Below are 20,471 nucleotides of genomic sequence, written 5' to 3' on the forward strand. Positions count from 1 at the left end.
ATCCCAAGCCCGATGCGGGGCTCAAACTCACAAACTGCGATACCGTGTCCCGAGGCGAAAGTCTGACGCTTAACCGGCCGAGCCACCCAGGTGGCCCGGAAACCGATGCATTTCAGACAAGAGAAGGAGGTTAAACTGCAGAACTGCTCCCACGTCAGACTTCAGAGATGGATTGTCAAATAAGGAAACACTACAGGTATTCAAAGAGGAAACAAATAAAGTCAAGATCTCCAAGGTTACCAAGTCTGTCCGTGACGCTAAGTCAATGAATAAATACATTTCACATGAAAATCATATCCATAAAGTTGGTGACACGTCTTCAGACGTCGGCATTACAAAAGTCGAGGGGCAGGATTTTAGGTCAGGACGTATACAACTTAGAGGACTCAGGTCTCACTGATCTGGGGAATCCAAGTGTTTGGTTTCTGATTTGCTCCTGCCTACAAGATGTCCCGGATGCACTTGCCATGTTAGCAAAGTACCAGCCTTGCTTCCCTCAGGAACGTGAATCTGGGAGTCCTGATGGATATGCCTGAGCCCTCCCTCCCTCGGGCTCCTCCCTAGCCATCCCTGGTCCAGTTTGGATGACGCTGCCTCTCACACTGAGGAAAACAGTCTAACGGATCTGATGCAGACAGCTTTCTTCTTCTTCTTGCTTATATGGCCGATCTTGCCTTCGTCCTTGGAAGTCAGATGTTTCAGGAGAATCTGTCTGAGAGCAGATCTTCCTTCAAGTTCTCCTGACCCTGCTGGGCCCTTTATTCACATGCGTCCTCAGCTCAGCAAAACTGGCTTCACTTGATGAGGAAGCCACCACCCACAGAGTCACTGGCCCCCAGTTCTCACAAACTCTGATGCCCCTGACTCCAAGGTTCCTTGTGTTTTTCACCATATCCCCTTACTGTCTTCTCGTGGGGTTTGTGAAGGTGAACAGGCTCTTTAGCTAACTGGGGTGCTGTTTTTGGAACGTAGGTACACAGTGTTTTAAGCATCTATGATGCTTCGAGAGGCTTTGAGTGTATTTTACGCCATGGTGGTGGCCCTGTGTCTCAGCACTTACAGAAGAAGGGAAAGTGGATTTTGATCTTAAATCAAGAGTCGGACTCTCAACCAGCTGAGCCATCCAGGCACCCCCACCCTATCATCTTAAAAGTAAAATTTAAATGGAACCTCATCTCACCTACAGTGGGAAAGCCAGCATCCTTCCCGATACTATCTTCAAAAAGGCCTTCATGGTAGGTTGGAGAACCTGGTTGGAGAACCAACCAGGGTTGATGATTGATTCAGGCTAACCGGGGGCCACCCCTTGAAACAGGATGGAGTACAGGCTGTGGCGGAGAAAGAGGTGTGGGCAACAATCCATTAAAAAGCACTGTGGTTGAGCCAGCTCTCCGAGGGCCACCAGCACCAAGATCTCCCCTGTGACGATGTCTTCCATTAAGATTAAGTGCATTTTGGGGGCACCTGGGTGGCTCAGTCGGTGGAGCGTCCGACTTCGGCTCAGGTCATGATCTCACAGTTTGTGGGTTCGAGCCCCGCCTCAGGCTCTGTGCTGACCGCTTGCTGGGAGCCTGGAACCTGCTTCAGATTCTGTGTCTCCTTCTGTCTCTGCCCCTCCCCCTGCTCACGCTTCATCTCACTCTGTTTCTCAAAAATAAATAAATGTAAAAAAAAATTAAAAAAAAAAAAGATTAAGTGTGTTTTGCCCGGGTACGGCCAGTACGACCAATCTCCAGGGTGGGAGGAGGCGTCCAACGCTCTGGTCTTTGTAGAGATTTCTGCAAAAGAGTTTTGCCGGTGGGACTCGCTCAGCAAGCAAGCACAGCAAGTGATCGTGGATGTCCTGTCAGCTCTGTGGCCCTTCGCCAGTCGGGGGGCTATATGGCCACAGTCGGAACAAAGTTCTGTGCTTTGAACTGGGAAGATCAGTCAGCAGTTGTCCTGATCACAGTAAAGACAAGAACAGCAAGGTGGATCCTGATGGGAGAGATTTAGCTGGCACCGTGGCTGAGGAAACAACCCCAGAAGTTCTGGATGGCACCAGGGGCCCCTGTAGCCCCTCCTTCCTGACCGTGGGAAAGTCCTTGGGCCACGTGGACATCTCCAACGGATTGGATGGATCCCTGGACCATACAATCTTCTATCACATTGGCAGCCTGTCCTCCGTGGATGCCTTTGACTGTGACCTGCAGACAGGAAAGATCTCCAACCGCAGAAGCGTTTACAAGCTGGAAGAAGAACAAAGTCCAGATGGGATGTGTATGGATGCTGAGAGGGACCTCTGGGTGGCCTGTTAACATTGGAGGAAGAGTGATCCGCATAGATCCTGAGACAGGGGAAAGACTCCAAATCCTGAAGTTGGCCTGTTGATAAAACAACTTGCTGCTCCGGAAGGAGGGACTAGTCTGAAATGTAGGCGACCTGTGCCGGGATGGAATGGACCCCGAGGGTCTATTGCAGCAGCCGGAAGCTGGTGGAATTTTCAAGATAACTGGCCTGGGGGGTCAGAGGAACTCCTCCCTATCCCTAGGCAGGCTTTCTTTCTTACTGGAGGAAATTTCTCTCTCTTTTTTTTTTTCTTTTTAATGTTTCTTTTTGAGAGAGCAGGGGAGGGGCAGAGAGAAAAGGGAGACAGAAGATCTGAAGCAGGCTCTGTGCTAACAGCAGCGAGCCGGGTACGGGGCTCGAACCCACAAACCATGCGAGCGTGACCTGAAACAAAGTCGGAGGCTTAACCCACTGAGCCACGCAGGCACCCTGAACTAGAGGAACTTTTGAAGATATGTAGAAAAGTCTACAGCCGAGGGCGCCTGGGTGGCTCAGTCCGTTGAGGGTCTGACTTCGGCTCGGGTCTGACCTCACCATTTGTCAAACCTTTGACACGTGTGCTCAGCGGAAGCCCGTGTTCCTGTCCAAGAGAGCAGGGGACTACTTGTTGCCACCTTGGGCTGGGAGCACTGCCCCCTCAGGTGCAGCCACACATACCTCGACGGGTAATTCCTCCCTGCCCCGCTCACCGTGGCCTGACGCAGCACCCTGAGATTTTAGGCCCAGTTGGCCGTCGCACAAACGTGTGGCCACAATCCCTTATGACCGCGACCAGCAAACTCCAGGCAAGGCCAGAGGCTGACACCTGGGCCGGCTGCTGCCACGACATGAGCTCAGGGCGTTGGTCACTCATAGAGCCGCGCCTTGCTCAGCCACAAAGGAGCTCAAGCCCCCCAACCTGGCCAGGAGCTCCGACTCCGGGCTCCCCGGGGGTGCAGGGCACAGCTGGTCTGGGGCTGGATTTGGAGGCTAAAAGGAGACACCCTAGGTTCCGGTTTGGGACAGCCTAAGCCAAGCTGACTCAGTTCCCCGCGAAAGGAGACCTTTGGCCTCTGAAAGAGGCAACATCGCCGAGGGGAAGGGGCCCCCAGTCTGTAAATCGGAAGACCTGGGTTCTAGCCTTGCCATTGCCATTTCCTGGCTGCGTGACCACAGACCAGCCACCTCACCTTGAATTTTAATGTTCTTGCACTCAACGATGAGAATTAATCCTGAGCGGGTCTATTTCCATAAACGTATCGAGAGGGTCAAAGGGAAAAATGTGTGTAAAAGCACAGCGTGAACTCTATCGAAGGAGGCCACCGTGAGCCATTTGCCTCCTTAGAGATGATCTAGAATGCTCTGTGCACCCTTTATGACTATCAGGGTAAACGGTCCTCTCTTTTCTTTCTTGAACATCTTCAGTGGTGGGGACCTCATGATTTGTATCGGTTTCCCGGGCTGCTGTAACCAGTTGCCACATCTTAGCGGTTTAAACAACACAAATGTTCAGGTGCTTGAGTGGCTCAGTCGGTTAAGCATCAGACTTTGGCTCAGCTCATGATCTCCCCAGTCCATGGGTTTGAGCCCTGCATCTGGCTCTTTTGCTGATAGCCCAGAGCCTGAGTCTGCTTTGGATTCTGTGTCTCCCTCTCTGTCTGATCTTCTGCTCATGCTCGCTCTCTCTCTCTCTCTCTCTCTCAAAAATAAATAAACGTTAAAAAATTATAAACAACACAAATGTACTGGGGCGCCTGGGTGGCTCAGTCGGTTGAGCATCTGGGCTCAGGTCATGATCTCGCGGTTTGTGGGTTCGAGCCCCACAGTTGGGCTCTGTGCTGACAGCTCAGAGCCTGCAGCCTGCTTCGGATTCTGTATCTCCCTCTCTCTCTGCCCCTGCACTGCTCACACACTGATTTTCTCTCTCTCAAAAATAAAAGTCGACATTAAAAAAAGAAGAAGTGGGGCGCCTGGGTGGCGCAGTCGGTTAAGCATCCGGCTTCAGCCAGGTCACGATCTCGCAGTCCGGGAGTTCAAGCCCCGCGTCGGGCTCTGGGCTGATGATGGCTCAGAGCCTGGAGCCTGTTTCTGATTCTGTGTCTCCCTCTCTCTCTGCCCCTCCCCTGTTCATGCTCTGTCTCTGTCCCAAAAATAAATAAACATTGAAAAAAAAAATAAAATAAATAAAAAAAATTAAAAAAAAAAAAAAGAAGAAGAAGAAGAGAGAGGTTCTTCACTATACTGAGACATGATATAAAATCACACACCACAGTCCTAATTCTGCTGACTTCTCTGTTTGCCACGTGATAGCTCTGGAATAATCTGAGGTAAGCACATCTTTTCTGTCCCCACCAAAATTCACAGGTTGAAGCTCTGTGACTGTATTTGGAGGTAGGGCCCTTAGGAAGTCATTAAAGTGGGGTGCCTCAGTGGCTCAGTCGTTCAAGCGTCCAAGTCTGGATTTCGGCTCAGGTCAGGTTCGTGAGATTGAGCCCTGTGTTGGCTCATGGAGCCTGCTTGAGATTCTCTCTCTTCCTCTCTCTCTTCCCCTCCCCCACTCTCTCTCTCTCTCTCTCTCTCTCTCAAATAAATAAATTTTTCTTTAAAGAAAAGGAAGTAGTTAAAGTTAAATGAGTTCATAAAGGTGGGGTCCTTTATTTTATTTTATTATTTTTTTTTTAATCTTTTGATTTATTTTTGAGACAGAGAGAGACAGAGCATGAGCGGGGAAGGTGAGATCGTGACCTGAGCTGAAGTCGGACGCTTAACCAACTGAGCCACCCAGGTGCCCCTAAAGGTGGGGTCCTAATCTGACTGGGGCCCTTATAAGAAGGTCACATGCATCAGAGGAAAGGCCGTGTGAGGACACAGCAAGATGGCCACCATCTAAAAGCCACAAAGAGGGGGGCACCTGGGTGGCGCAGTCGGTTAAGCGTCCGACTTCAGCCAGGTCACGATCTCTTGGTCCGTGAGTTCGAGCCCCGCGTCAGGCTCTGGGCTGATGGCTCAGAGCCTGGAGCCTGTTTCCGATTCTGTGTCTCCCTCTCTCTCTGCCCCTCCCCCATTCATGCTCTGTCTCTCTCTGTCCCAAAAAATAAATAAACATTAAAAAAAATTTTAAAGGGGCGCCTGGGTGGCGCAGTCGGTTAAGCGTCCGACTTCAGCTCAGGTCACGATCTCACGGTTCGTGAGTTCGAGCCCCGTGTCAGGCTCTGGGCTGATGGCTCAGAGCCTGGAGCCTGCTTCCGATTCTGTGTCTCCCTCTCTCTCTGCCCCTCACCCATTCATGCTCTGTCTCTCTCTGTCCCAAAAAATAAATAAACATTAAAAAAAATTTTAAAGGGGCGCCTGTGTGGCGCAGTCGGTTAAGCGTCCGACTTCAGCCAGGTCACGATCTCGCGGTCCGGGAGTTCGAGCCCCGCGTCGGGCTCTGGGCTGATGGCTCAGAGCCTGGAGCCTGTTTCCGATTCTGTGTCTCCCTCTCTCTCTGCCCCTCCCCCGTTCATGCTCTGTCTCTCTCTGTCCCAAAAATAAATAAACGTTGAAAAAAAAATTAAAAAAAATATAAAAGCCACGAAGAGGGTCCTCACCAGGAAATGAGTCAGCCGACACCAGATCTGGGGCTTCCAGCATCCAGGACTGAGAGAAAATAAATTTCTGGTTTTAAGACTCCCAGTCTATGGTGTTTTGTTATGGCAGCCCGAGCTGACTAATACAACCACCGTAAAAATGTCACATCATTACCCATAAGTTGATAGGATGGCATTTTCTGTTTTGTAATAGCATTAGCCACTGCCGTATTCCGGAGCACGGCTAAGTGCTTTCATCCATAGCCTCGTCATCCTCACAGCAATCCTAGAGGGGTTATGAGTTTCCTTAGACGGGGTAATCTAGGTTCGATGGCTAAGTAACTTGTCCAAGGGTAAGCGGCCACTAAGGGGGCAGAAAGGGACTGCAAACGATTTCTGCCTGACTCCAGGGACAGCGGGGAAAATAAAAGGTCATAATTTAATACCAGATCATTAAGAGACAGGAGTACCCAGCAAACGCATTGTTTGACCCCAGGAACAAAACACGATAAACGCACAAGTTCCGTACCTTTCAGATGTGGGGGCTCAGAAAGGGCGGCTATCATCTCCAAGTTGTCAGGAGCACCCTCGATCCAAGAGTTTGTGAAATTTCTACATTTATAGTGATTCCGGTACTTTCGTTTTCTAAGATGCCTCAAATCTATTTAATCTAGGATGCTAGGGCTGACGGGCCTGCCAGTCACCTGGAGATCGAAATGCAGACCGGGGCGGGTCTGAGGCCGCATTTGGACTTGTCGAAAAGACTGGGCTGCAGAGGACCACGAGGGGGTAACAAGGTCGGAGAGACCTAAGTGCCGAGAGTGTTAATGCCGGGTGGGTTGTGATGAGTAGCCACTGAAATCCTTGCGTTCAACAGCCCGGATAACTAGGTCTCAGAGGGTGACGAACTAGCCCAAGATCCTAGGGAATTTAGAGCGAGAGCTGGAAAGTCAGGATCCTTAGACTAATCGGAATATAAAAAGAGCATTGTCCAATATCACCCAAACCAGACCAAACCAAAAAAACAAAAACAAAACAACAAAAAAACACAAACAGAAACAAAAAAACCCACAAAGAACCCCCGCCAAAAAACCCAACCACACAAAAACGCAATATGGACCTTATTATTCCTTATTATCATTCACAGGTAAGAAAACTGAGGCCAATGTAAAAGCAATTGGCCAAACTAGGATTTGAGTATAATACGTCTAACTTCAAAGCTTATTTCTTCCACTAAGACACACACATTTTGTCTATTTCAAAGCATCTGAGACCAGACATCATGCATGATCTTCCAAACGCAAAGGACTCAAGCCTCAATCAACCAAACACTATCCCTGTTTTTCAAAATTAAAAAAACAACTAGGTGTGTTTCAAATATTTGCATTTTTCTCACCTTCAAATTCTATTTATAGAACTTGCTAAACATGGAATTTGAAGAGGTACAAAGTATCTCAGTGAGAAAAGGGAGACAATTAAATAGAATATGGAGGCATGTGATGCTTATAATATGTAATATAAACAACTAAAAATAATACAAAGCATATAAAACAGAAATACTACCTGCTCTCTGTGCTGCTATCCTAGCTGTGTAGTAATGAAGTCATTTGGGAAAATTTCTTTTCATCCATTTGCATAGATGCCATCTGTGAGTTGGTCTGGAGGCTTCCGTTGGGTTGGCTTGGATCAGTGATTTCTGGCCCAGCTCTCCCAGGGAGGGGAGAGAGAGAGAGGGAGACACAGAACCCGAAGCAGGCTCCAGGCTCTGAGCCATCAGCGCAGAGGCCGACGTGGGACTTGAACCCACAAACCGTGAGATCATGACCTGAGCTGAAGTCAGCAGCTTAACCGACTGAGCCAACCAGTTGGGTGTAACAGCTTCTGAAGTGCCAAATAAAGAAGCAATCTGACCATTGCAAGCTCTGTTATCAGAACTTGTAATGCAGGGGTGCCTGTGGACTCCTGATTTCAGCTCACAGTTTGTGGGATCGAGCCCCACATCTGGCTCTGCGCCGACAGTGTGGAACCTGCTTGGGATCCTCTCTCCCTCTCTCTTTCTTTAAAAAAAAAAATTTTTTTTTAAACATTTGTTTACTTCTTTGAGAGAGGTGAGACAGAGTGCAAGCGGAGGAAGGGCAGAGAGAGAGGGAGACACAGAATCCGAATCTGAAGCAGGCTCCAGGCTCTGAGCTGTCAGCACAGAGCCCGATGTGGGGCTCGAACGTGTGAACTGTGAGATCATGACCTGAGCCCAAGTCTTAACCCACGGAGCCACGCAGGCGCCCTCTCCTCTCCCCCCGCCCCACCTCGCATGGGCACAAGCACGCCTGGGTGTCCTCTATCTCAAAATAAATAAACATTAAAACACACACACAACTTGTAATACATCTGTGTTGTTTGCATCAGCGCCGCGCATTAATATGAATCATAGTGATAAATTAATCCCCAAGAAAAATTAACCAGACCCCTAAGGTCTCAGGAATTAAGCCGTTTTCATTTTCAACGTACATTTGCGTTTTCGTGGGGAGCAGTATGACAGGGTCGTAAATAAAAGACTTTCAGCACGAGAGTATATCACATTATCCTACATCTGCAGGGAGAACAATGGAAATGCAAAGAGAAAAAGGGAAACGTGCAAAATTTCTAACTGGTGAGCAAGAACCCGTTCTTGCATTTTTAAAATGCACCATAGTACCGAATCAGAGCGGTGTTTACGCTTCACGGGCTATATTTAAAAATGATGTACCTGCTTAATTTAACACGGTACTATTTATAACATGCCCGCTCTGGCAACGACTTTACATGATAATAAAAGCGTTAGATGCCCAGCTGAAAATGTGCAAGGGGTACCTCGCTTCCCAGAAAAAAAAAATGTAAGGGTGTTCAAACAAAAAAAGCTTAGTACTCCCCACGTTAGAGGGAAAAAAGGAGTTCCAAGTTCACCGCCCAGTTTTTCCTTGGGCTTGCCACTTGCGCCCTCTGCTGGTGAGCTATGTCCCTAAGAAGGCGGCCGGTCTCTGTGGTCTCTGCGTTCCCAGCGATGGTGAAAATCTCCCGCCCTGGGGGCCCTGACAAGAGCCAGGCTGCCTGCGGTTGCCACCGCGGCCCAAGGGGTGAGGATTTGCACGATCTGTTCACAGCACACAGAACACGAAATCACAGGGTCCGATAGGCAGCAGAATGTTCTCGCGTCCAAGTGCTGAACTTATGGGACCTTTCCTTTTACTAATCGATCTAATGAGGAATATCTGGCCTTGGGTATAGTAATAACGTTGTGATAATAATATTCATATAAATAAATACCCAACACCACTGTCTATAGTGTTTACTATGTGCCAGTCGCCGTTTGAAGCACTCTCCATAAATTCACTCACTGAACCTTCTCGTTTCCCCTACGAGGTAGGAACCGTTATGGGTCCCGTTTTCCAGATGAGGGTGTTGGGCAGTGAGCGGGGAAACAGACCGTTCAAGTCACACAACTGATCAGAGACGGAGCCAGGATTTAGACCCAAGCTTCCCCCCCCCCGCCCCCACCCCCAGCCCCATTTGGTACACTTGCCACGGTGCATTGTGGGAAAATGAGAAACACAGGCACAAAGACAAAACAGAAACCTGTCATCTTGCCGCCCAGAGACGATCACTGCGAATGTTTCAGCACGTTCCTTTCCAGTCCTGTGCGTGAGTGTGCGTGGGTCTGCCACTCTGTTTGGTACAGGTGAGACCTTCTAGTTCTGCGATGTGCTTAGGACACTCAAAAATATAGCCGGGTTCGTCGCCGTCACTTTTGTCCCTGTTCTTCGCCACTGTCAGTTTTGTGTATCCCCTGCAGATGAAGTAAGCACACGTCGCTCTGTTGCTTTCCGACATTCAGCTTCTAGAGTTCTCCCCACTAAGGGCAGCTCAGGGGAATGAGGGTGTAGGGACCTCTTCACACCTTGCAGCGTGTCCCTGGGCTGAGGTCACCTAGTGAGGAAGCATCAAGTTCAGATGCTTGGGGAGGAAACAGAATGCAGTCTCCCTGCTGAATTCACAAAGCTTTGGCCACTCGTGCTCTGTTTCCCGAAGGAGCAGACTCTGTTGCCCCAGGAATATTCCATCTCTCTGGAGCCAAGGACGATGGGATGCAGTCATGAGTCCTCTGGAGAGTCCTGCCAGGGTGTCTGAGCCTGGGGCCTGCAGACCTGGGGGTGGGGGGGGGCAATGCTTACCAGCATTTGGGACAGAGAGGGTCACCTGGTGGGGGCTGTGAACTTCCACTGAGGCCACAGGTGGGAGTGGCCCTGCAGGGAGGCAGCTGGGGGATAAACGGCCTTTGAGAGACTGAATATACAAATGGACCAAGGCCAGGCCATATATAAAAGTAGAACTCTAGGGGCACCTGGCTGGCTCAGTTGGTAGAGCATGCAACTCTTGACCTCCGGGTCCTGAGTTCGAGCCCCATGTGGGGCACAGGGATTACTTAAGAAAACAAAAACAAAAGCGAAAACAAAAAACAAAAAACCCCAGTAGAACTGTAACTCCCAATCTGCAGCAGCCCGCCCAGGAAACCAACCCCTCGTGACGGTAACCAGCCCGGGAAGACAGCCTGCTGTAAGTGGGACTTGTAGAAAGTCAGGCTGCTATCTCCGGTAACGATCCAGTAAGTCAAACAATAACCTCTATGGCAAATAGCCCCAAATGCCCAGGACTTGATTAACAACTGACAGCCTCCCTGATTTGTGTCCTTGCCTCCAACTTAGGACCAGCCAGGGAAAAGCAAATGTTCACCCCTGACCAATCACACGGGATGCCCCAGTTCTAGGTAGCTTCCCCAGCCAAAGCTCTCCCGGCCACCACCCGCCCGCCTCTGGGTCTCGGCCAGAGGGTCCTATGCCGGGTCAGACTCACAGGTGGGCTATAAATGGGCACATAATAAATGGGACACCCATGGGAGAAGTCATGTTAGGACAAGGTCCGGGACAGTGGGTCATACACACGACATACAGAAGTGCACATGCACTTGGAATGTGCACATGCACATGCACGCATGGAATCACATGGGGGGCCTCCAGGGGACCCCTGTGTCTCCAACCATCCCCATACAAGCCACCGCCAGGGGCATCCCATCCCAGAGGTCTTGGATATTGATGTCAGAGATTTTGTTCTAGAAACCTGTTCTTTGCTTGACCCGGGTCCTTCAGTCTGTGAGGCTATTTATTGAGTCCTGCCTGCCCAACACCAGGCCCTTATCAACTTTCTGTCCACACGCTTTCTGTATCCTCAAGGAGTACACCATTCATCGATACTAAGAACTTTTTTTTGGCCAGATAATATACTCATATGGTGGCCAAAAAAATCTAAACAACATAAAAGTGAATGTGAAATGTTTTGGTTCCTATGTCTACCTTTTGCACCTTATTCCTTCTAACTGGTCGTTGGTTGATTTTGTTGGTTTCCGTACATTAATTTTGCACCTCACTATCTTACTGACTTCTCGTTTTGTCTTTCGTAGTTTCCCAGCTGAGGCCTTTAGGTTTTCTGTCACGCAATCATATCATCTGCAAACAGTGGCCATTTTATCTCCTTCTTTGCAGTGTCCGTAACTCCAATTTTTTTTCCGATTGCCTAAGTGTCTGGTTTTTGTCTTTGCTCTATGATGTAATTTACAAGTGGTTTTCTTTTAAGTTTATTTAAATTTTTTTTTTTAATTTATTTTTGGGACAGAGAGAGACAGAGCATGAACGGGGGAGGGGCAGAGAGAGAGGGAGACACAGAATTGGAAACAGGCTCCAGGCTCCGAGCCATCAGCCCAGAGCCCGACGCGGGGCTCGAACTCCCAGACCGCAAGATCGTGACCTGGCTGAAGTCGGACGCTTAACCGACTGCGCCACCCAGGCGCCCCATCTTTTAAGTTTATTTATATTGAGAGAGAGACAGAGCTCAAGCAGGGAAGGGGAAGAGAGACAGGGAGACACAGAATCAGAAGCAGGCTCCAGGCTCCGAGCTGTCAGCACAGAGCCCGACGCGGGGCTCGAACTCACAGACCGCGAGATCGTGACCTGAGCCAAAATCAAGAGTCAGGTGTTAACTGATTGATCCACCCAGACACCCCACAAGTATTTTTAAATATCCTAATTTTAGTGTGCTTTTCCTTGTTGGTTTCTAAATTCATCGTAATTCGGTCAGAGAAAGTGACTTGAATGATACGTATGCTTTGGAGTTTGTGGAGATTGACTTCATGGTCGAGAAAGCGATCCCATTTATATGAAATGTTTCATGTGAACTCAAGAACATTGTTCTCCATTTGTTGTATGCAGAGTTCTCTCTCTATCCCTTTGACCAAACTTGCTTATTATTCAGATCTCGATATCTTTAGCTGATTTTTTTGGACTGCATAATCAATCAATTACCTCTACTCTCTTAGTGATTACCCTACACTTTAATATAACGTGGTTTCCGATTAATAAGTATCCTTCCTTTCGAAAAATAGAAACTTTAACGGCTTTACTCCCAGACTAAATTTACTCTGGCTTGCATGTCATTCTTGCCCAGTATTGTGCTTCTATTCTGCAAGTCCACACATTTTTTATTTAAAAAAAAATATATTTATTTTTAGGAGAGTGCAAGCAAAGGAGGGGCAGAGAGAGGGACAGAGGATCTGAAGCAGGCTGTGCACTGATAGGCTGACAGCAGTGAGCCCGAGGTGGGGCTCGAACTCACAACCAGCGAGATCATGACCTGAACTGAAACCAGCTGCTTGACCAACGGAGCCACCCAGGCACTCTATTCCTTGTGCTATTTTTAGTGTTTCCACACGGTCACGGTTTGCTGGCTATACCCATGTGTTTACCATTTCCTTTGCTCACTGGGTCCTCGTTGCATCTCAGACCTTGTGTCTGGGATTGCTTTCCTTCTCCCTGAAGTACCCCCTTCAGAGAGTCCTTTGGGGAGGGATGCTGGTGCTTTCATTTGCTTGAAAATGTCTCTATTCTTTTTTTTTTTTTTGTAAGATTTTATTTTTAATTTTTTTAACGTTTATTTATTTTTGGGACAGAGAGAGACAGAGCATGAACGGGGGAGGGGCAGAGAGAGAGGGAGACACAGAATCGGAAACAGGCTCCAGGCTCCGAGCCATCAGCCCAGAGCCCGACGCGGGGCTCGAACTCCCGGACCGCGAGATCGTGACCTGGCTGAAGTCGGACGCTTAACCGACTGCGCCACCCAGGCGCCCCATGGCTCCAGGCTCTGAGCTGTCAGCGCAGAGCCCGACGCGGGGCTCAGACTCACGGACTGCGAGATCATGACCTGAGCTGATGATGCTTAACCGACTGAGCCACCCAGGCGCCCCTAAGTAATCTCTCTACCCCACGTGGGGCTTGAGGTTACAACCCCAAGATCAAGAGTTGGCTTCACCAACAGGGCCAGCCAGGTGCCCGAAAATGTCTCTATTCTTGAAAGATAACTTCCCAATCATGTAATTCTAGGCTGGCAACTGTTTTTATTTTAGTGCTTTGGAATTAATAGTGCACTTCTTCTGGCTTTCATGGTCGCTGCTAAGAATTCAGCTTCAGTCCAGCTCTTACTTTTTTCTTGTAGGTAATTGGGTTTTTTTAATCCCCTGGTTGTTTTTACAAAAATCTTTCCTCTCGATATTGGGCAGTTTCCTTATTTTGTCTGCAGGCATGGATTTTTTTCCTTATCATGCTTAGGAGGCATAGTGCTTCTTGAGAGTGAGGACTCATGTCTCGTATCAATTCTGAAAAGTTAGTAGCTACCATTTCTCCAAATACTACCGCTCCCCTACCGTCTCTTTATGTCCCTCAGGGAACTCCATTTAGGCTGAGATTAGACATTTTCATTCTATCCTCAATATCGCTTTATTCCCCCCCCCCATCTTTTGTATCTTTTTCTGTTTGCCTTCGGTGTAATTTGTTTAATTCTGCCTTTGTAGTCGTTATCCATTGCTATACGGGAAATTAACCCCAAGACTTGGCATCTTAACATTTATTATCTCACATAGGTTTTTTATTTTTTTATTTTTTTAAACGTTTTCATTTATTTCTGAGACAGAGAGAGACAGAGCATGAGCAGGGGAGGGGCAGAGAGAGAGGGAGACACAGAATTCTCAGCAGGCTCCAGGCTCTGAGCCATCAGCACAGAGCCTGACGCGGGGCCGAACCCACAAGCTGTGAGATCATGACCTGAGCTGAAGTCGGGCCCTCAATCGACTGAGCCACCCAGGCGCCCCTATCTCACATAGTTTTTGAGGGTCAGAAATTCGAGTGTGGCTTAGCTGCTTGGTTCTGATTCAGGGTCTCGCGTAAAAGTAGACTTGAAATGCTGGCTGGGCGCACTCATCGAGAACTTGACTGGGGATTACTCATGAGGCTATTGGCTGGAGACTTCAACTCTTCATCAAGTGAGCCTCTCTGTAGCACATCATGAGGGTTCTTGCAACCTGGCAACTGGCCAACTGGCTTTCCCAGAGCAAGGGATCCAGAGAGAGGCAAGAAACCACAGTTCTTTTATGACCAAGTGCCCAAACTCACACACCGTAACGTCTACTTTTTTCCTACTTGTTAGATGAAGGGCATTAAGTTCAGCCCATACTCAAGGGGAAGAGAATTAGGCATCACCTTTTGAAGGGAATGTCAAGATTTACAAACGTATTTTGAACCGCCAAAATATTTTATGTCATTCTTATTTTTTAGCTCTGTCTAATCTGCTAGATAACACACCCATGTATTTCTAAAATCGAATATTCATTCACTCTTTCATTTCTGGAATTTTCTTTTTGGTATTTGAAACATATCAAGTCGTTTTTATTGTCTCTTGTTAATTTCTTAGGCCACTCTTTTGCTTTACTTGTTTGTTTGTTTATATGTTAGAGAGAGAGCATATTAGTGCGGGAGAGGGGCAGAGCGAGAGAGACTGAACCTCAAGCAGGCTCCACACTCAGCACAGAGCCCAACACGGGTCTCGATCCCTCGACCCTGGGATCATAACCTGAACTGAAATCAAGAGTTGGACACTCAACCAACCGAGCCACCCAGGCGCCCTAGTCCTTTCGTTTTCAAAAGATTAAACCCACCCATCGTGCATTCTGTATCTGAGAATCCCCATATCCGAAGTCTGTGGATCTGATTTTGCTGGTTCTTACGCAGAAGGACTTCTCTTTTGATTTATTTAAAACAAAATGCGAGTGTATTTGCACTGGCACTTTACGTGTGCGAAAAGTTGAAGGCCTGGTTAGAGAATGCATTTCTTTCAGAGAGAATATACCTCTGCCAGCTTGCTGTGGGTCCTAATAACCCAGGAAATTATAAACTAATGTTTTGACTTGCACGTTTGGGTCTCTGCAGGCAGAGTGAATTCCGACCGGAACCCAGGTTTCCTATTAGACTCCATGTACTCTCTAACCAGATTTAATTAATGTTAACGTTTGGGTATGCTTGTTAAAAAAGAAAAAAGAAGAAAGAAAAGTAAGACTCTGTCCTCCATCCCTTCTACCTCCTCATTCCCCAGAAGTAACCACTCTCCTCCAGTCGGTGTGAATAATTCCCATCCACATTCTAATAAGGATCCATAGTATCATTAACATATACAGTATGTGTTGAAATATTTAGGCAACTGCTTTTTTTTTTTTCCTCTATGCATCCCTTTACTGGTGGACAGGTAGCACTCTTTTGTTTTTGTTTTGTTTGTAACTATTGACAAACGTATCGAGGTGAATACCCAGGCCTTACGGCTATAGCCAAATACACCGAGCTTCTGAGCGTGGGGAACATTTGCGGCGGAAAGAGCCGGTCAGGGCACGCAAGGAGACACCTGCAGAAGGCACCAGACCTTGGGACAAGGGCCCCCTTTCTGGACGAGAGGCCCCTGCAGGTGTGAATTCAATCTTCCGGCAGGTGGCGTTCCCAGGGGGCCCAAGTGCGTTGGGGAGGGGGAGGGGGAGGAGACGCGGCTTTGCAGAGGCGAGGGTGGGGGTGGGTGGAGGATGGGGGTTGGTAACCCCGGGGGCCCGCGATCAACGCAGGCGGGGGTGGCAGGGCGGCCGCCAGGGCGCAGGGGGGTCACTCGGAGCTTGTCGCCGCGCCTCCTGTCGGCCGCCGCAAGGAACCTCTGCCTCTCGCAGTCGCATTTATAAACCCCGTATTCGCGATGCGAGGAAAAAGAGCGGGGTTTTCCGCCCGTTGGCAGTGTGACAGCGCTCGCCGGAGGCCGGATTTCTCCCCTAACGGCCTTTGCGGCGCTTCCTGCGGCCCTCCGTGGTTGGCGAGGGAAAAAAGGCGACCGTGACCCCGACGTGACTTGAACACGCAACCTTCTGATCTGGAGTCAGACGCGCTACCATTGCGCCACGAGGTCACAGCGAGCAGACGACTCTGCGTCGCTAAAGACCTCGCCGCGCCGGCACGGTCCCGCGGCTGGGAATACCTAGGCTCCGAGACGCGGTCCCCCCCGCGCGCGTCCGAGGGGAGGAGCTCGAGCGGCCCGCTCCTCGGCTTCCGGGAAACCGGCGCTCGGCGGCTTCCGAGCCCGGGCCGGGCGCCGCGGCCGCGGGGCCCGGGCGGGTGGCGACGGGGCGGTGGGGGGTGTGGAGGGGGAGATCGGAGGCGGCCGGGGTGGGGGCGGGAGCGGCTCCCGAATTCCGCGGGGCGGACTCGCCAGGCCCTCCGGCCGCCACGCGGAAAATGGCGGCGGCCGCCGCGGCGCGGGTTCGAGGACGCTGCTCCCGGTGGCCGCGACCCGGCGGGGCCGGGGCGGGGGAAGGAAGACGGGGCGCCCCCCCGCCCCCAGCCGGGACTGTGCTGTGAACTGTAAAAGGAAACATCTTCTTTGAGGAGGGTCAGCACAGTATCTGGAAGAGAGCATCAGAGCCGCTGAAAACGCCGCCATCCAGAGACCGCCACTGCTGACGCTCGTGTGCATTTCTTTTTGCAGAGTTTTACCGGCTGTGTGTGATCCCCAGTATGTTTTTGACCTTTGACTCGATGAATGGAACGCGGAGCGAAAAGTAGCCGCACGTTTGCACGCAGTGTAAATCCTTGCATGTCTGGCTCCCGGATCGGGACAGGGAACATCAGCGTCCCCCTTCCGGTCACTTCAGATTCATTTTTGAGATGGGATTTTATGGCACATTACAGTTTGTCAGTTTCCTCGCTTGTCGTCATCTTGTCCGCGTATTTTAGTTAATGTTTTCTCCTAGCATGATTTTAAGGGGCTCATGGTCCACCTCTTGGGAGTCTTAAGTCCCTGCTTTTGGACAGTACTTTTTATTAAGTACTTTATTAAGTACCTTTATTAAGAAAAATAAGACTATGAAGTGAGTAAGCTCTTGAAATTAAAAAAAAAAAAAGCCATTAGTAATATACACCGCTATCCTTGTCTAGGAACATGAAACATCAATCAATTCTAAATACAACCCCCACAGGGCCTGGTGTTTTTCAGAGAAGGAACGACCTGGAATGGGCCTCACTATAGGAGGGAAAGAGGAACGGTGTCTGGGGCTCTCAGTGAAGCCAGTGGGGGTGAAGGGCATCTCACCATCCTGGTTATTCTGGGAGCTAAGACCTCCCCCCCGCCCCCAGAGGTTCTCCATGTCAAACGGGATAGGAGTCTTGGCATGTGCTTGTGGCCAGGTGTGAGCATAGCGGGCATTTTAACAGTGAGTCCTGAGGCGGCCTGCCAAGGGTGTCAGAGAAGCAGAGACCAGAAGGTTCTATCGATGTCCCCAGGGCCAGGCACGAGTCAGCTAGCCCCAGGTTACTGATTACATCTACAGATATCCAGACGGGAGTCACTTCCTTATTGCTTTTGATGGCCTGGGGGTGAATTGTAACTGGGAAGGAATGTCAGCTAGGGAGTGGTGGAAACAGCTTGGCCTTGGCCACAAGGCAAAGTCACTGAGAGGAGAAGCCAGTGCCTTTTCCACCAAGGCCAAGAGTCCAGAATCTACTGGAAGAAATGCTTCACACCCAAGGCAAGACCGGAGACACTCTGGAATCCCCCTGCTCAGATTTTTGGATACACCTGTCATGTCCCCGCCCTCCTGGGGACCAGGATGTGGAACCAACGGCCAGTTTTTCTAAACTACAGTGTGGTAATGCAATCAGACGAAGGGACTAAAGAGATTTGGGCAGATATAATTAAAGGGTCCTTTTAAAAGTTAGACGCCTGCTTGCCAGGGCCAACTAAAGTGACGGGAGTGAGGCAGTTATGCTGATGTGCAGGGCTGAAGCCTCTTGTGTACAATTTTGATACTTTGTGTATCTTGTGTTTTTTGCATTGATATATATATATATATTTTTTAATATATATTGCATTATTCTTAAATTTATCTTGACTACTGAGTTTTTTTGGAGCCACCCACACTTGTATTTTGCATGGGCAGGGTTGGGGGGGGTGGGGAATGCCTCACTTGCCTCACCATCATCCCAGCCTGCGGCTCACTGAAATTCTGTGACTGCCCAGAAATCACACAGAACTGTTTTGGTTTTTTTTTTTTACCTTAGAACCAAACCCTATTAAAAACACACACACACACACACACACACACAACTTCTGTTTAAAAATACAGAAAATTTCAAAATTACGCAACAGTCATTGTCCAGTTAAACACAAAAAGAAGGTAATCGCCAACGTTAGCAAGATGTGGGGAAAACGGTGAATATTTAGAATTCACGAAATACTGGAACAGAATGTAAACTGATACTAGCTATTTGGGTTGTAATGTAGCAAATGCTTCTGTCCAGGCATTTCCTCTTCTAGAGAATATGCACTAAAAGAAACAGTAGTCAGTAAAGTGTCTGACTTTTGATTTTGGCTCAGGTCATGGTCTCTTGGTTCCTGACATCGAGCCTCACATCCGGCTCTGTGCTGACAGTGCAGAGCCTGCTTAGGATTCTCTGTCCCTCTCTCTCTGCCCCTCCCCTGCTCTCTCTCAAAAAATAAATGAACATTAAAAAAAAAAAATAATAAAGTTAAGGGTGAATGCAATGATGGACCTTCAAGATTGTTCTCATCAGAACTGTGTTTGTAATAATGAAGCACCAGGAGCCATCTTGACTGTTCTCTTGTTCAAGTTCAGCCTGGATTTACAAAGGAGCCAGGGAAGCTGGCCCTGGAGTGAGTGAATACACAGGGACACTTGACTAAAAGGATGTGGCAGCGAGAACTCCAGAAATACCTGCTATGGAGAAGGAAGGCTGCAGAAATTATAGCAAGGGCTGCCTCACCCCTGAGAAAAACATGTTAACTTTGGCTTCTCCGTCTCTGCTTCGTGTGGCATCATCTCAGACCCAGGCAATTGCTCTCTTAGAAAAACTTTTTACTTGGCTTCTATTTTCCAAGGGGCTGAAAACGTTCCAACTCTCCAAAGCCCGTCAAAGGCGTCCTAGATCTTTCTGATCTACACATTTCTTTTCCAGCAAATGCCAACCGGGACCTGAACACTGAGAGAAGGGTAATACTCTGTGGAGTGGGTGTCCTCTCTGTAACGCAGCTCTGGGGAACAGCCTCATCGCAGGCTGGGTTCTTGGGGGTGACACCTGTGAAAGGAAACGGGAGGAAGCCGACCCGGAGGAGGGTGGGGGGAGCTGTCAGGTGGCGATATAGACCTGCCAACCTGTGGGGTGGCTCAGGACAAAGACTGCCTGGCGGAGGAACCCCGGGTCACGGGTCAGGGCCACTCCGGGAGGAGTGCAAACTGTAGCGGCCAAAAGCTAACAGCTGGAGGCTGTCTGCTTGCTTCTCCACTCTTCCGAAGGAAAAACACCCTGGAAACTGGTAGAACATTTACATTTTCATTGGGAGCCAGGGTGGCATAATCCAGGACCTTAGCCTCCTGATTAACTGACAGTAAAGGCCACTCCTAAATCAGTGACGGGAGATGGAACTTGAGTCCGATGGCTGCAGAGAGGCAAAAACACTGCAGATTTGGGGCAGGGGGATGGAGAGGGGAACTTTAGGCTTTTTTTTTTTTTTTTACTTTAGGCATTTTTTTAAGGCATTTCGATTTTCGTGGTAATTTTCTTTTATGCCAGATTTTCATTCTCTCTCTTTTTTTTTTCTTTTGAGAGAGAGAAAACGAGCGGGGGAGGAGCAGAGAGGGAGACAGAATCCCAAGCAGGGTCCACAGTATGAGCCCAGAGCTGGACGAAGAGCTCAAACTCGTGAACCCGTGAGATCACGACCTGAGTCAAAATCGAGTCGGACGAGGAGGTGGTTCAGGTGACACCAGGGAAATTTGGCTCACTTGTCAGGTCTTGATTTTTTTTTTTTTTAATTTTTAAATAAGCTCTGTGCCCTTCATGGGACTTGAACTCACGACCTGAGATCAAGGTTGCATGCTGTGCTGTCCGAGCCAGCCAGGCGCCCCTGGGATTGAATATTTTTCAATGGTTTCATTAAAAGTTTGCCACATTTTTTCATGGCCAGAGGGGACTGGGGCAGCATGGATACCCTTTACATGGGAGAAATGGAATTCTGGAAGCTGGAAGGTTTATGTCTGTTGGCATATCAGCTGTGGGTGCTGTCTAGCTAGTCCCTGTGTGACAATAAATGTGACTTTCTCAGTTTGTCTTTGCCCTGTGTGACCACGTGGGCTGCACT

General features: G+C 49.0%; 1 non-coding gene and 1 pseudogene across 1 annotated transcript; one reads left to right on the forward strand and one right to left on the reverse strand.

Annotated features, from left to right (window-relative positions):
• The first annotated feature begins 1,702 nt into the window (after nt 1-1,702).
• Nucleotides 1,703-16,879, forward strand: LOC122486025 (annotated as a pseudogene).
• Nucleotides 16,155-16,226, reverse strand: TRNAW-CCA. Its single transcript has one exon. It is a non-coding gene; the product is annotated as a tRNA-Trp (tRNA).
• Nucleotides 16,880-20,471: the final 3,592 nt, after the last annotated feature.

The sequence above is a fragment of the Prionailurus bengalensis genome, chromosome E1 (assembly GCF_016509475.1).
Source record: "Prionailurus bengalensis isolate Pbe53 chromosome E1, Fcat_Pben_1.1_paternal_pri, whole genome shotgun sequence".
NCBI classification, from domain to species: Eukaryota; Metazoa; Chordata; class Mammalia; order Carnivora; family Felidae; genus Prionailurus; species Prionailurus bengalensis.